Source organism: Rattus norvegicus, chromosome 11, assembly GCF_021556685.1.
Source record: "Rattus norvegicus strain SHRSP/BbbUtx chromosome 11, alternate assembly SHRSP_T2T, whole genome shotgun sequence".
Classification (NCBI taxonomy): Eukaryota; Metazoa; Chordata; class Mammalia; order Rodentia; family Muridae; genus Rattus; species Rattus norvegicus.
This window is the reverse complement of record NC_141544.1, coordinates 5,397,411-5,411,401: the sequence shown is the minus strand read 5'-3', so window position 1 is coordinate 5,411,401 and position 13,991 is coordinate 5,397,411.

Below are 13,991 nucleotides of genomic sequence, written 5' to 3'. Positions count from 1 at the left end.
TGGAAGAGGCTTTGATGAGGGACAAACTCACCTACACATCTCCTCCAGCCCAGGTAAGGATATGTTTGTCCTTCAGTCAAATGAGGCCAACATTCTTTTCTGCCTACTGTCCTGATGCCTTTGCTGAAAAATCAAGAAAGTGTCACACCTGTGTGCTAAGCTGGACAGTCAATGATGGAGAAGAAAGTGATATATTCACGAATAAAGGCCAAAGACATGTGATGGGTGGGCGGTGCCATTAGTTGCTGCCTTATCCTATGAAGGACCCTGGCTGAAAGATTCTCTTGGCCATGTGACAAATATCACTCCAACCTAAGACATACAAAGTTCTCGAGGGGTTCATTCCAGAACAAGCACGGCCATTTGACACCATTCATTTCACTATAAGGAAGGGGTAGATGTCGGGAGTGAAGCCATTGAAGCCCTACGTTGTTGATGTTATTATTAGGGTTAGAATTAAGTATGACTGGGTTCATGGAAAATCCCCAGCCAGGTGCAGGAGCCTATTACAAATCTGGTGGTCAAGAAAAATAATAATGTGATAAAGTTGTCCTGATGACTAAAAATATGACAAATCTGTGAACTCTCTGACATCCTGTCGACATTTGCCGATTTTCTGACCACAGGAATATTGTTTCCTTGAGCTGCATAAATGTTTCTTACTCCCCCCTCCCTCTGTTACCCCTCTTATGGTATAAATTCAGCCATGAAGAAAAATAAAATTGACGCGTGGTTCAGACTCTTGCCTTGGCATCCTTCTTCGTGTTGCTTGTCCCCAATTCTCTTCCAGGTACCCTCAGACCCCTCACCTACACAGCTCTTGTAAACCTTTCTCAAAATCTACCAACAAGAGTTGCATTTAAAGGTCACTGGTTTGCCACTATCACTCACTTCTGTATTTGACATGCTCTAGCTGTGTCTCTCAGGGAAGATCTATATAAAGTTCCAGGCAGAAAGCACTTCTTAGCTTCATCATTCATACCTAGTTTTGGTGATATATATATATATATATATATATATATATATATATATATATATATATATATATATATATATATATATATACACATTTGGTGGCTCCTACGGCTTGGAGGTTAGGTGGAATTTTTACATGGATTCTGAGCAACTAGGTCAAGAATGTAGAATCCACAAATGACAGTGCCAAATAGACTCCATCCTTTTCTGATGAAACTGTTGATGTTTAGTTTTCCCTGGACCTCAAGCCATTCCTCTCCTTGATCATCCTCCTATATCTTATGTTTGGTTAGAAGAAAGGATTATGGTAAAACATCTAAAACCCTCACGTCTGGCCGTGGGAACACATGAAGGTAGATGTTAGAGAATTGATATATATATATATATATATATATATATATATATATATATATAAGTTTTCCAGTGTTTCTGGATGCTAACGGGCATAGATATCATGAACCCGTTGACTTTAAGACTATGAAACAATTGGCAGAATCAGTCAGAACCTATGGGGTCAGTGCAACTTTTGTTATGGCTCAAGTTGAGGCTGTTGCTAGGTATTGCCTCACCCCTGGGGATTGGGAAGTCTAGCTAAAGCCTGCCTCTCCTCAGGTCAATACTTAGATTGGAAATCTTATCTTTTTGAATATGCTAATACTCAGGCCGCCATTAATCTGGCCTCATGAGTAGACCCTCAGTGACATTGGGATACTGACATGCTTTTGGGTCTAGGGGATTCGCTCTAGCCCAGACTGGTTATCCAGAGCAAGTTTATAGCCAAATTGATGAGATAGCCATCAAGGCATGGAAAGCAATGCCTAATAAGGGTGCAGTCTCCGGGAACCTTACCAAGGTTCTGCAAGGGCCCACAGAACCGTTTTCAGACTTTGTGGCCCGCATGGTAGAGGCTGCTACCAAGATCATCGGAGACCCTGATACAGTCATGCCTCTCATTAAGCAGCTAGTGTACGAGCAATGTACAAAAGAATGTAGGACTGCTATAACACCATACAAACATAAAGGTATAGAAGTTTGGATGAAAGTTTGCAGGGAACTGGGAGGACCATTGACTAATGCTGGCCTAGCAGCAGCTGTAGTACAGTTAGGGAAAAATACCATCACGGATACCTGTTTAAAATGTGGCAGTAAATGGCATTATCGAAGACAGTGTCCAGAAAGGAATAAGGGGAGAACTAGTGATAGACCTAAGCAGCTTGGGCTATATCCACGATGTAAAAAGGGAAGGCACTGGGCAACTGAGTGTAGATCTATGAAGGACTTGGATGGCCGACCCCTAGCGACAGGATATGGTGGTGCACGGCCAAAAAAATGGACAATGGGGCCCATGTGCCCAGGGCCATCAAATATATGGGGTTCTGCAAGGCGACAGACAGGGACGGGACAATCAGAGGCCTTGGCCTTTCCTTCGCCACCCGAAAGACCGAGGACAGCCGTTAAAGACTCCGCAGGACTGGACCTTCACTCCACCACCAGACTTGTACTAACCCCCCAAATGGGAGTGCAGCCTGTAGATACAGATTTTAGAGGACCCCTCCCTAAAGATACATTTGGGCTATTGTTGGGACACTCGTCCTCTGCCCTGGAAGGTTTACAGATTGTTCCTGGAGTAATTGATCCTGATTATTTAGGTACAGTAAAAGTGCTGGAAGCCTCCCCCCAGGGAGTCACTGCCATTTCCCCAGGAGACAGAATCGCTCAAATGCTGCTTCTGCCTAGCTTGCATAAGCGCTTTCCTGCTGAAAATAGGAATAGAAGGGATAAGAGCTTGGGATCTACAGGTTCCCGATTTGCCTTTATCTCATTGGAATGGGGTGATTGTCCAATGTTAACATTGACTGTGGAGGGATGTTCATTCCATGGCCTGTTGGACACTGGAGCAGATAGTATTATTATCTCTTCTCATGAATGGCCACCCAGATGGCCTACGCAAACATCATCTCAGGCCCTGTGTGGTTTCGAGTACGAAATGGCTCCTTTAATGAGCTCCAAAGAATTGACATGGAGAGATACAGAAGGAGGTCCGGAAAGATTACTCCCTATGTTACAGATATTCCAGTGACACTGTGGGGCAGATATGTTTTAATAAATCTAGACATGAGACTGACTAATGATTACTCTCCGCAAGTCAAGGATAAGATGGCAGAAATTGGAAACGTGCCCAGAAAGTGTCTAGGAAAAACTTACAAGGACGAGTTGACCCAGTACTGTCAAAAGAAAAACATGACAGGACGGGTCTGGGTTTTTCCAAGGGTCCGTTGATGGGGGAACACCCATTAAGTGGAAAGGAGAGGAGCCTTTATGGGTTCCTCAATGACCTCTATCCTCTGAAAAATTAATTGCTGCTGCTGAATTAGTATTCAAACAATTACAATTGGGACATATTCAGCCAATCAGGTCACCATGGAATACGCCCATATTTGTCATTAAGAAAAAATCTGGAAAATGGCGAATATTACATGATTTAAGAGCTATTAATTCTCAAATGCAAATAATGGGTCCCATACAGAGAGGTTTACCATTACTCTCCAGCATTCCTGCAGAATGGCTTATTATTATTATTAATATTAAAGATTGCTTTTTTTCGATCTCTCTTGCCCCGCAAGATAGGATGCGATTTGCATTTACTTTGCCATCTACGAATAATGAGGAGCCTGATAAGCAGTGTCAGTCGGGGGTCTTGCCTCAAGGTATGGCAAATAGCCCTACTATGTGTCAACTTTATGTAGGACAAGCTCTACAGCCTGTACGTGACCAATTCAAAATTAAGAATGATTCATTTTATGGATGATATCTTGCTTTCCGCTAAAGATTGTGGCATCATAGAAGTGGCCTATGCGAAAGTGATTAAGGTGCTTGAAAACAATCAATTGTTCATAGCACCTGAAAAGGTTCAAATGGGCCAAATGGGAGTATATTTAGGAACTGAAATCACTCCTCATAGTATTTCTCCTCCAAAAATTGAATTTGGAAAAGATCATTTAAAAACATTAAATCATTTTCAAAAATTACTAGTAAGCATAAATTGGACTCGACCATATATGAAAATGCCCAATTTAGTTTAACAACCACTTTCTGAGATCCTGAAAGGGGATTCTCAGCTTACTTCACCCGTGCTTTAACCAAGAAGCACAATTACCCTTGAGGAAAGTAGAAGAAAGATTAGAAAAGACAATGCTTAGAAGGTACAGTGAAAAGGAAGATCTGCTTTTGTGTATACTAAGAACTTTTCGTCAGCCTACAGGAGTATTATGTCAACAAGGTCCACTTCTTTGGATATATCCCCATATTTCTCCTAATAAGACCCTTGAATATTACCCTTCTGCTGTTGCACAGCTTGCTGTGCTAGGCGTTAAATCTTGTATTCAGCATTTTGGTATTTTACCCAAGAAGATTATTATACCATATACAACTGCTCAGGTAGAAACATTGTGTACCTTGATAGATGATTGGGCCATATTACGCTGTAGTTTTGATGGAGAGTTTGACAATCATTATCCTAAGGATCTGTTGCTACAATTTTTTACTGAACACCCAGTGGTCTTTCCTAAGATCACTGCGTCAGAGCCTTTGTCTGGAGCGTTAGATATTTATACAGATCGCTCCAAAACAGGTGTAGGTACCTATATGGTTAATTCTCAAGAACCAGTATTAATTCAATACAGTCCAGGTACCCCCCAAATGACAGAATGTAAAATCGTATTGGAAGTTTTCAAAAGATATCATGATTCTTTTAATTTTATTTCTGACTCTGCTTATGTAGTTAATGCTGTGCGCTCACTTGAAATTGCAGGGCCAATTCGGTCGACTAGTACTGTATGTCAAATTCTTTTAGAATTACAAAATTTGATTTGGGCCAGAGAAAATAAAATTTTCATACAACATATTCGATCCCATACTAATTTCCCTGCTCCCATGACCAGTAACAACACCCTGGTGGATGCTAGTACTCGTACAGAGTTTGTTTTTCATGCCGCTCTGGTTGATCTCACTAGAGAATTTCATCAAAAGTTTCATGTTCCTGCTTTTACTCTTCAACAAAAATCTAAAATCTCTAGAGCTGCAGCTTGTCATGTGGTGTTACGTTGCCAGAGTTGTGTTCAATTTCACCACCCCCTCATGTGGGGGTTAACCCTCATTTTCTGATCCCACTAAAACTTTGGCAGATGGATGTCACACACATATCTCAATTTGGAAATATAAAATATGCTCATGTTTCTGTTGATACCATGTTCCAGTATTATACATGCTACTCTGATGATGGGTGAAAAATACGTAATCCCATTAGCCATTGCTTAGAGGAATGTGCAGACTGGGGAAAGACTGAAGTCCCAAGACAGACAACGGGCCTGCCTACACTGCAAAGTCCTTTCAGGCATTTTGCCGGACAATGCAGAAAAAACATACTACAGGATTCCCATACAACCCCCACTGTGAAGGAATTGTGGAAAGGGTACATCGTACCTTAAAAGAGCTTATAAAAAAAAACAAAAAGAGGGAATTGCCAGCAGACGAACACCAAAGGAACAACTTTCTTTGGCTCTTTTTACTCTATATTTCTTAATTCTGGATGCGCATGGCCGCTCTACTGCAGATCGCAATGCTACTACTACACCTATAACTAATGCAGAAGTAAAGTGGAAGGATGTCTAAACTGATAAATGGCGTGGCCCAGATCCCGTGATTTTGAGATCTAGGGGAGCTGTTTGTGTTTTTCCGCAGAAATCAAGAGAATCCAATATGTTTGCCTGAGTGCTTGACTCTAAGTTTGCCTTCTGCTCTTCCTGAAGATGAGAATACGAACCCTACTATTACTACTGGGAATGGTAATACTGGTTAATTCGCTCACCCTGTGGTCTATTGCCAGATCCTGGCCGGTACCCATGCCAGTTCATAACAATTCTACTGTTTTGAGAATAAGACTGGCAAGCATAATCTCATGCCTTAGTTTCAATGGGTGCTGTCCAATGTGAAAGGGGCATATACATCCCTGACCCCCTTTGCTAGGTTGATGGGTAGAACTTTGTGGTGTATAATGTTTCAGCTACCAGAAAAAAATGATACCAGGTTGACCAATGTTCAATATAATAACCTCTTGGCAAATAATACTGCCCCTAGTACTTCAGTATGTGTTAGATCACCTTTTTTCTTTCTGATAAGCACTAATGTCAACAATGGTGTTTTAAATTATAATAGCTCTGATGTAGTCTGCTATATGGCTGAATGATGGGATGGCACCAATGACACCGCAGTGATGGTTAAGATTCCCTCCTTTGTGCCAATCCCAGTGAAGGCAAACCCAGATAGCTTTCCTTTTAATTTGCTGAGAGCTAAAAGAGATTCTGGAATTACAGCAGCCATAATTTCATCCATTGTGATGTCTGCTGGCGCAGCTACCACAGCTGCAATCGCTATGACCAATCAAATACAGACGGCTGAGACTGTCAATCAGATTGTAGAAAGAACTGCAGTGGTGCTAGAGATGCACGAAGAATTTAATACCCATTTGGCATCTGGCCTTCTATTATACAATCAAAGGATAGATGTAGCTCAAGATCAATTTGAAGCACTGTATCATATGACGCAGCTGTCTTGTGTTTCCTCTTTTAGAGTTTATGCTCTATTCCTTTGCGAGTTAACTTTTCTCAGCATATTCAACAGTGCAAAGTAATCTCAAATTACCTGAAAGGAAACTGGTCCATAAAAGCAGAGCAACTATCAAGGCAATTGCTGATGTGTATTGCTGTCCTCAGCAGCATGGGACTGGACCCCAACACAGTTGAAGACTTTACCTCATGGATTACCAATACTTTCTCCCTTTGTCAAGGAGTGGGCAGGCATGTTTGCCTGGGGAGTTATTGTCCTCCTGGTAGGCGGAGTAGGTCTCTGGCTTATTTGCCATTCACAAAGAGAACATGCCAGACAAAAGTGGTTGTTTACCAGGCTATGACCATTAAAAAGGGTGCTTCTCCAAATATATGGCTGGCCTCTTTGAAAGATCAAGAGTGCGCCCTAGATCATTTTTGTCACTGTCATGTGGAGTCATTGTATCCAAAGACACGCAGCTTTCCTCGAGCTCGGACCAACCTAATACATGGTGCCCGGTGGCAATAGGGTAACTCTACGACGGATAAGGCCGAGTTTGGATAAGAACAACCTAAGACAGGAGCAATGACAAGATTGATGTGACACCCAGATCTTGACCAGTCATTTTATTAAACAAAAAATGGGGGATGTAGGGCGCCCTCCTGTGGTAAACAACGGTACTGTGCATGGGCATGCTTTGCAGCTGGCATCAGTTGGCCAGTAATATGCTAATGAGGGAGCTGTATCATGCTAATGAGTTGATTCATGCTCTGCCAATCCCTGAAGGAAAATTAGCATAGCCTCAGCCTGCTGTCTATATAAGGCGAGTGATCTTGCTGCTTGGGTTCCCCATATCAGCAATGAAGGTGTCCTGCAATAAAGGCTGTTGACAAGGATCTGATGGTGTTGCGTCTTCCTTACAGGACAAGGTGGGTGCACCAACTGTGGACCAGGATCAGTCCATCAGCAACAGAAGCAGGCAGAAAACCAGCTGGGATGAGATGGCGTCACCAGCCAATGTCCCTGACTTACAGTCCCTAGTAGCACCAGAATGTTCTTTTCCTTCAAGTACCCTGGACTTTTCAGACACTAAGAAACCACAGAACAAAGTGTGGTAAATGCCTAAGAAAGGATGTCTTGTGGGACATATTTGTGTATACAGGTTTCATGTAGCCCAGGCTGGCCTCAAACACACTGTGCACCCGAGGATGATTTTGAACTCCTGGTTCTCCTCCTGGTAATGAGACTCTGGGCATGGACCACCACACCAGGCTGATGAGATACTGTAGGTGGAGCCCAGAGCTGTGTGAGAACCAAGTGAGCACTCGGTCCACTGAGCTGCATCTCCAGCCCCACGGGATGTGTTCTGATAATTCAACAAAACTAAAATAGAAATCTTCAATGAGAGACAACAGGAGTCTCCCAGTCCAGAAACATTAAATTACACATTCACAAGTAATACAGATGTCAAGAAATAATGAAACTATGTAACAGTAAGAAAAAAAGTAGAAGATCGGAAACATATTAGCAAAATGTGTGAGACATAACTATGAAGGTGCTAAGTGGAAACTTTATTTACAAAACTAATTCATAGATTAGAAACAAAGAACAGCAACCTAAATTTTTATCTACACTAGAAAGTAAGAATATAATTATTTCAATGAAAACATAATTGTTAAACTGAACCCCAAAACACTAAAAATAAGAAATTAACAAAAAAGCCAAAGAAACACAATTAGTTTTCTTTTTTAAAGCAAAGAATGGTATTTTGTCGTCTCGATTAGACCTAGATAGAAAAATATAAGGATATAAAGTCCATTCTGTTTGGCGATTAAAAAAAAAAGAAAGCAAGAAATTGCCGTGTTTTAGAGCCTATGCAGAACACTGAACCCTGTACCACAGACAAAAATTTAGAAAAAAAAATATTCCTCGTTTAAACCCTTTTTAATGACAGTGTTTATGTTCAACTTGTCTCTCCTATATTCTGTTTAATATCAGACAAGATTTCCAGGGATGCCATATGGAGATATGCAGTATTGAAATGGAAGCACAGTGTTGTATTCCCAAAACAGACTCTGGTTGAGAACATCATTGTTTTTATCACGAGGAAACTAGCAAATATCCAAGTCTAGTCTCCCGAGGCGTTGTCCCATCTTGGAGCCATTTCTTCAGACAGCACTTCCCATGTGTCATATTTTTCTGCAAAAATCGAAACAGACTTGTTTGCTGCCTCTTTGGTTTGCAGTGCTGCTTGGGAGATCCTGGACCATCAGAGATGACAAAAGTTTTACTCCACCACCCCAAACTACAGCACTGGTATCAATGTAGAGGAAATAGAGAGACAGAAACCAAAAAGGAAAAAAAAACCTATTGTTGTTTGGAGAAGATTCATGTAAGTAGGCCAAGCTGACCTTGGACTTTGTATGTAGCCCAGGATGGCCTTGTAGTTATTCTGTAGCCCAGGCTGGCCTTGGATTTATGATGTAGCCCAGGCTGTCTTTGGACTTACTATGTAGCCTAGGCTGGATTTGAACTTGTGATCTTCGCGAGTATTGAAAATATAGGTATGCACTACCACACTCAGCTTTGTATCCTTTTTTATGAGTGACTCAGGTGTGTCCCCTCATTTGCCAGCCTCCCTCAACATCAACAACAGCATCCACAATCACCCACTAGGATAATCCCATCCTTTAACTCATCTGTTAAGGTCAGACTCTACAGAACAGAGAGTCAGCATGGTCCTCCTCCTTATTTGAACACATTTGTGTCGAGGGATTTGAGTGATTGATTGAGTGAGCCAGTCATACCTTAACCTGGTTCTGATATTATGACCAAGATGGAAAAACAAAAAAAAAGAATAAGAAAACAATAGTAAAGTAGATGGGTCCAACACTGGGACTTGAACTTTAGCAGGTGAGGAGATGGCTCACAGGTCTCAGGTAAATGATGGGTAGGCTTTGTGGCCCACACAGAATCCCAGTCCAGGGAGGTAGAGATAGGGCAGATCCACAGGGCAACACAGCTGTCAAGACTAGTCATATTGGTGAACGCTGGGTTTGACTGAGAAATGCTGCTTCAATGAATAAGGTAGAAGAGAAATGGATTAGTCCATACATTATACACTGCACGTGCATGTATGTACACACACAAACACACACACACACACACACACACACACACACACACACACACAGGAAGAAAACAAAAAAACCTTGGACTTAAGGCATTACCTCCACTGTAGTAGCACATAGTAGGAGGTGGGGATCTAAATAAGTGTTCCTTTCCACCCCCACAAAGACCAACATACTTATGAACCTTCAGCCCTGGATCTGTACAATCTGCTGAGGACTCCCATATGTTTAGTTTAGTCTCCTCGCTCTGTAATATATTCTGGTGTTCTGTTTCAGGAATCCTGAGCTGGGGCTCGGCTGACTTGAGCATCACTCCCAGTCTTGTATCCAAGACAAATTTCAGCTGCCATGTACTGATCCTTGGAATTCCCTGCCAAGGTACCCTGACTTGCATTTCTCACGAGGCCATGTCATGAAGCCAGAGAAAGTGTGGCTGTCTTACTCTGCCATTTATTAGCTTAGAGTATTGGGAAATTGGCTCGACGTTTAAACCTCACTTCCCTCATGTATAAATGAGCAGGCGAACAATTCCAGTTCATCAGATCTACATTAGGAGTGAGTTAGAAAAACACATCAAAACGATTAGTGCCAATGTGTTTTATGAATGATAAGCAGTATTATTTATATGATTTGTAACATTGGAAAATATTGTTCCTGGATCGTAACGGTTTTCATTATCTTTGCGCAGATGATGAGAGGAAAGCATCTAGGATGCAGAAATGCTTCCTTTTTTGCTTTATTTCCAAGAAGCATTTCTTCCAGCTCCAATTATTTTTTAATACTTACTTTTCCACTCCATCTCCCCTTAGGTGATTAGGTTAGAACAGGGTTTAGTGAGAGGGATTATAAAACGTTGTGTTACAGAATATATCTAAAAGATCAACTCTTGAGTTCAAATGGAGGCACCCTCCATGGATAAGCCATGCTCTCCCTGAAGCTAATGATTTCTTTTTTTTTTTTATTTTCATTGATTTCTTGTGATGGCTAGTCTTGGAGGAAAGAACCTCCCTCGAGGAGCTTCCTCCATCAGATTGGCCTTGAGTATGTCTAGGTGGCTTTTCCTTGACTGTAACTGATGTTGGAGGTCCTGGTCTACTGTGGGCAGCACCAACCTATGCAGGTGGGTCTGGACTCTGTAAAGGTAGTTGAATGTGAGCTTAGAAGCAAGCCAGTGAGCAGTCTCTGTACTTTCTGTTTCACAATCTTGTCCTGATTTTCCTTGATGATGGGCTGGAACAGAGAAGATGATATAAAATTTTCCCTTCAAAAGCTGGCTTTTGTGAGTGTATTCATCAGAGCAACAGAAAACCAAAATTAAGCAAAAAATCACAGTGACAGATGTGGGATGTCTTCCTGAAAGTTGTTGACCAGCGAGATCCCAAAAGCCCTCACAATTATACAGGTTGTTGCCATTGTTCTTCGTAGCCCTCCAGAACTTGATGGTAAGACCCTATTGCTGAGGACACTGAATCATTTTGGTCACAGGTCACAGAAGGGTTGATCTGAAGCTGAGGTGGAAGCATCCTCTATAATGGCTAGCCTTCATGGTTCAAGAAAGTGCTATGTAGGCTTCCAGGGGAGAAAATCATCCACAACCTTACTCGGGCGTGAACCATTCAAGCTAAAATGTCAGGCAAGATGTGCCCCTAATGTGTTAGTGGTATTGCAGTCATGGGAGTAACCTGTGGCTTTCCAATCGGATACAAGGCATATTCCACACGAGGGAATACATACCAGGTTCTGTAACCTGGTCAAGAAACAATGGTTAGGTTGATATAGGCCCTATGAAAGAACCTAATGCTAAATACATTTTCAAACTTCCTTCCAAACATCCATATTTGTATCAATAGATCATGGTTGCACTCAGCTCCCATCAGAGAAAAGCATCTGACTACCATGAACAGAGACATACAGCTGGACAAAGTGCTGCGAATCAGTGGTGTTGGACTGTTCAGGTGGAAATAGGACAGCTAAGTCTTCTCCTCCATAGCTCAGAGAACATCATGAAAGAGTGGGTGGAAGGAATGTAAGAACCAGAAGATGGGGAAGTGGACAGCAAAAGGATATCTTTTAGACTGTACCTAGTCATTGAACTCTTGAACTGATGACAGCTATGGTCATGGGCACAAGACTGGGCCCTCAACACTTCATTACAGAAGAAAGAGGCCATAAAGACCCTTCCCTCCCTTGGCAATCAACATTTATTGGAGGAGGGTTCTATCACGGAGGCATAGATTTTTCAAGACCTACTTTAGTAAGAGTTCTTAAACTCTTTAACCTTCCCCTAGCCCACCACCCACCAGAGGTAGTAGAAAGGAAAGGATAATAGGGCAAACAAAGTTCGATGTGGACCTGTTTAGAAATAGTTCTCTGGGGCGATTTCAATCTTCATCATCATGATATCAGTTCAGTTGACATGAATCAGCAGAGGTAGGTTGATCCACTTGCAAACACCATTCACGAATCACCAAGGAGAGTTCAACCCAGAAGAAATTGCTGAGCTCTTCCAATTGGCCTGGGTTTGAGGAGGCAGCAAGAAGCCACCGCAATGTCACCACAAGAAGTTCTCTGGGGCTTTTTTCTCTACAAAGCCATGACAAACAATGGTCAGTGAGGAAGGAAAGGTGAACCAATAACACAGCATGGTCAATGAAGTCAAGTGTCATCAAAGTCCATTGAGCATCAGCGAAGAGTGTCAAGGCAAGCCAATGCCGTGGTGTTGCCCACTGTTGTCCATGGTTATACTCGTACCCTTTCTAAACATCACAAGCCCTTTACCAGGCAGATACCAAATACATTATGTATTAGTTCTCAGCAAAACATCCTCTCCTAAGACAGTTTTCTGAACAACATCCATGACAGAGTTGAGTCTCCGAAGAAACCAGAAATTTCTGCTTCACTCCCTTCTTCATTCCTGTACCCGTAGATAAGCTGTTCTGTCAAATACCTCTGTACTCATGTAATTAATTAAACTTAGGGATTACACGCAGAAGGAGACAAGAAATAGGAGGGGGGACTTATTCTGAATATAGAGAGGGAATGGCGTGAGAGAAAGGGTTGACTGAGGGGATGACGGAGGAGGATGAGGGAGGAAGCAAGGGAGACCTGAAGGATGTGATGGGAGAATGAGGGAGGGGGATGAGGGAGGGGAATTGGGAAGGGAAATACAGAAAGGAAAGGTCTAAACTCATTACATAAGTATATGAAATTGTTAAACAAAAACATCAAAATCGTCTTTTTTTAAAAAAAAAAATTAATGTTTCTCTTTAAAGAGGGTCAATCATTACAACTTAGGGCTTATTTTGTTGGATCAATTTTGTCTTTAAGGCTTTTTTTTTCCTTCGAGCAAATTGTCAGATGTGAAGATTTAATTCGACTCAGTGCCATCCAGGGTTCTGTGTAACTGAAAAATCAAGTCAATAAATACTTTGTATTAATCGTCAAAATCCCAGTGAGTTCTCTCCAGTAATTTTCCTTTTATCACACTCCACCCACAGCCCTTCTCAAAACGCTGGCTGAATTAAGTACCTGCCACTGAATGGGACGAAAGTTCAAACCAGTGGAAGTGGGAAAAAGCAACTAAAAGCAAACGAAGTATCAAACAGCAAAACTTCTTCCCTCTGCATCTGGGTTTCCATTTTATGGTTTTGGAGAGTCTTTTACACTGAACAAAATGAAAGAGTAGAGACTGAGGTGGTGTTTCACTTAGTGAAGAAAGGCAGGCATAGCTGCAAATGGGGGGGAGGCGGGGGTAGGCTGTCAGGGCGGTTACTCTCTTGATGATGTATGTAAACACCAAAGCTGAGAATGAAGAGAACCTCCAATTGAAAACGGCGATGCCAAAATTTATGAACACAAGAGTGTTTGTATCACACTGACTGAACATTCACACAAATAAATCACACCGCACATCTAGTATGCATGTTTACACACATCAAGTCGTGCTGTGTTTGTGGGGCTGTATAAACAATGATTGTGTGTGACTGGAGAGGTGGCTTGGTAGTTGAGAACCGTTACTGCTCTTCCTGAGGACCTGAGTTCAGACCCTGGCTCCAACATGGTGGCTCACAATCATTGATTACTCTTGTTCAGTTCTGTGCCCTGCTCCTGTCTTGATGAATACACATGTGGTCGTGAGGGAAACCGACTTGAGCCCTGTGGCCTCCCATGTCTTACTGACAGCTATACCTGCTTTTCTTCCCTAAGTTTCTTGTGGCTTCTGTATATGTATCTTTTATACAGGTTCATAAAAGCAAGGGAAACACCCATATATGGAATTTA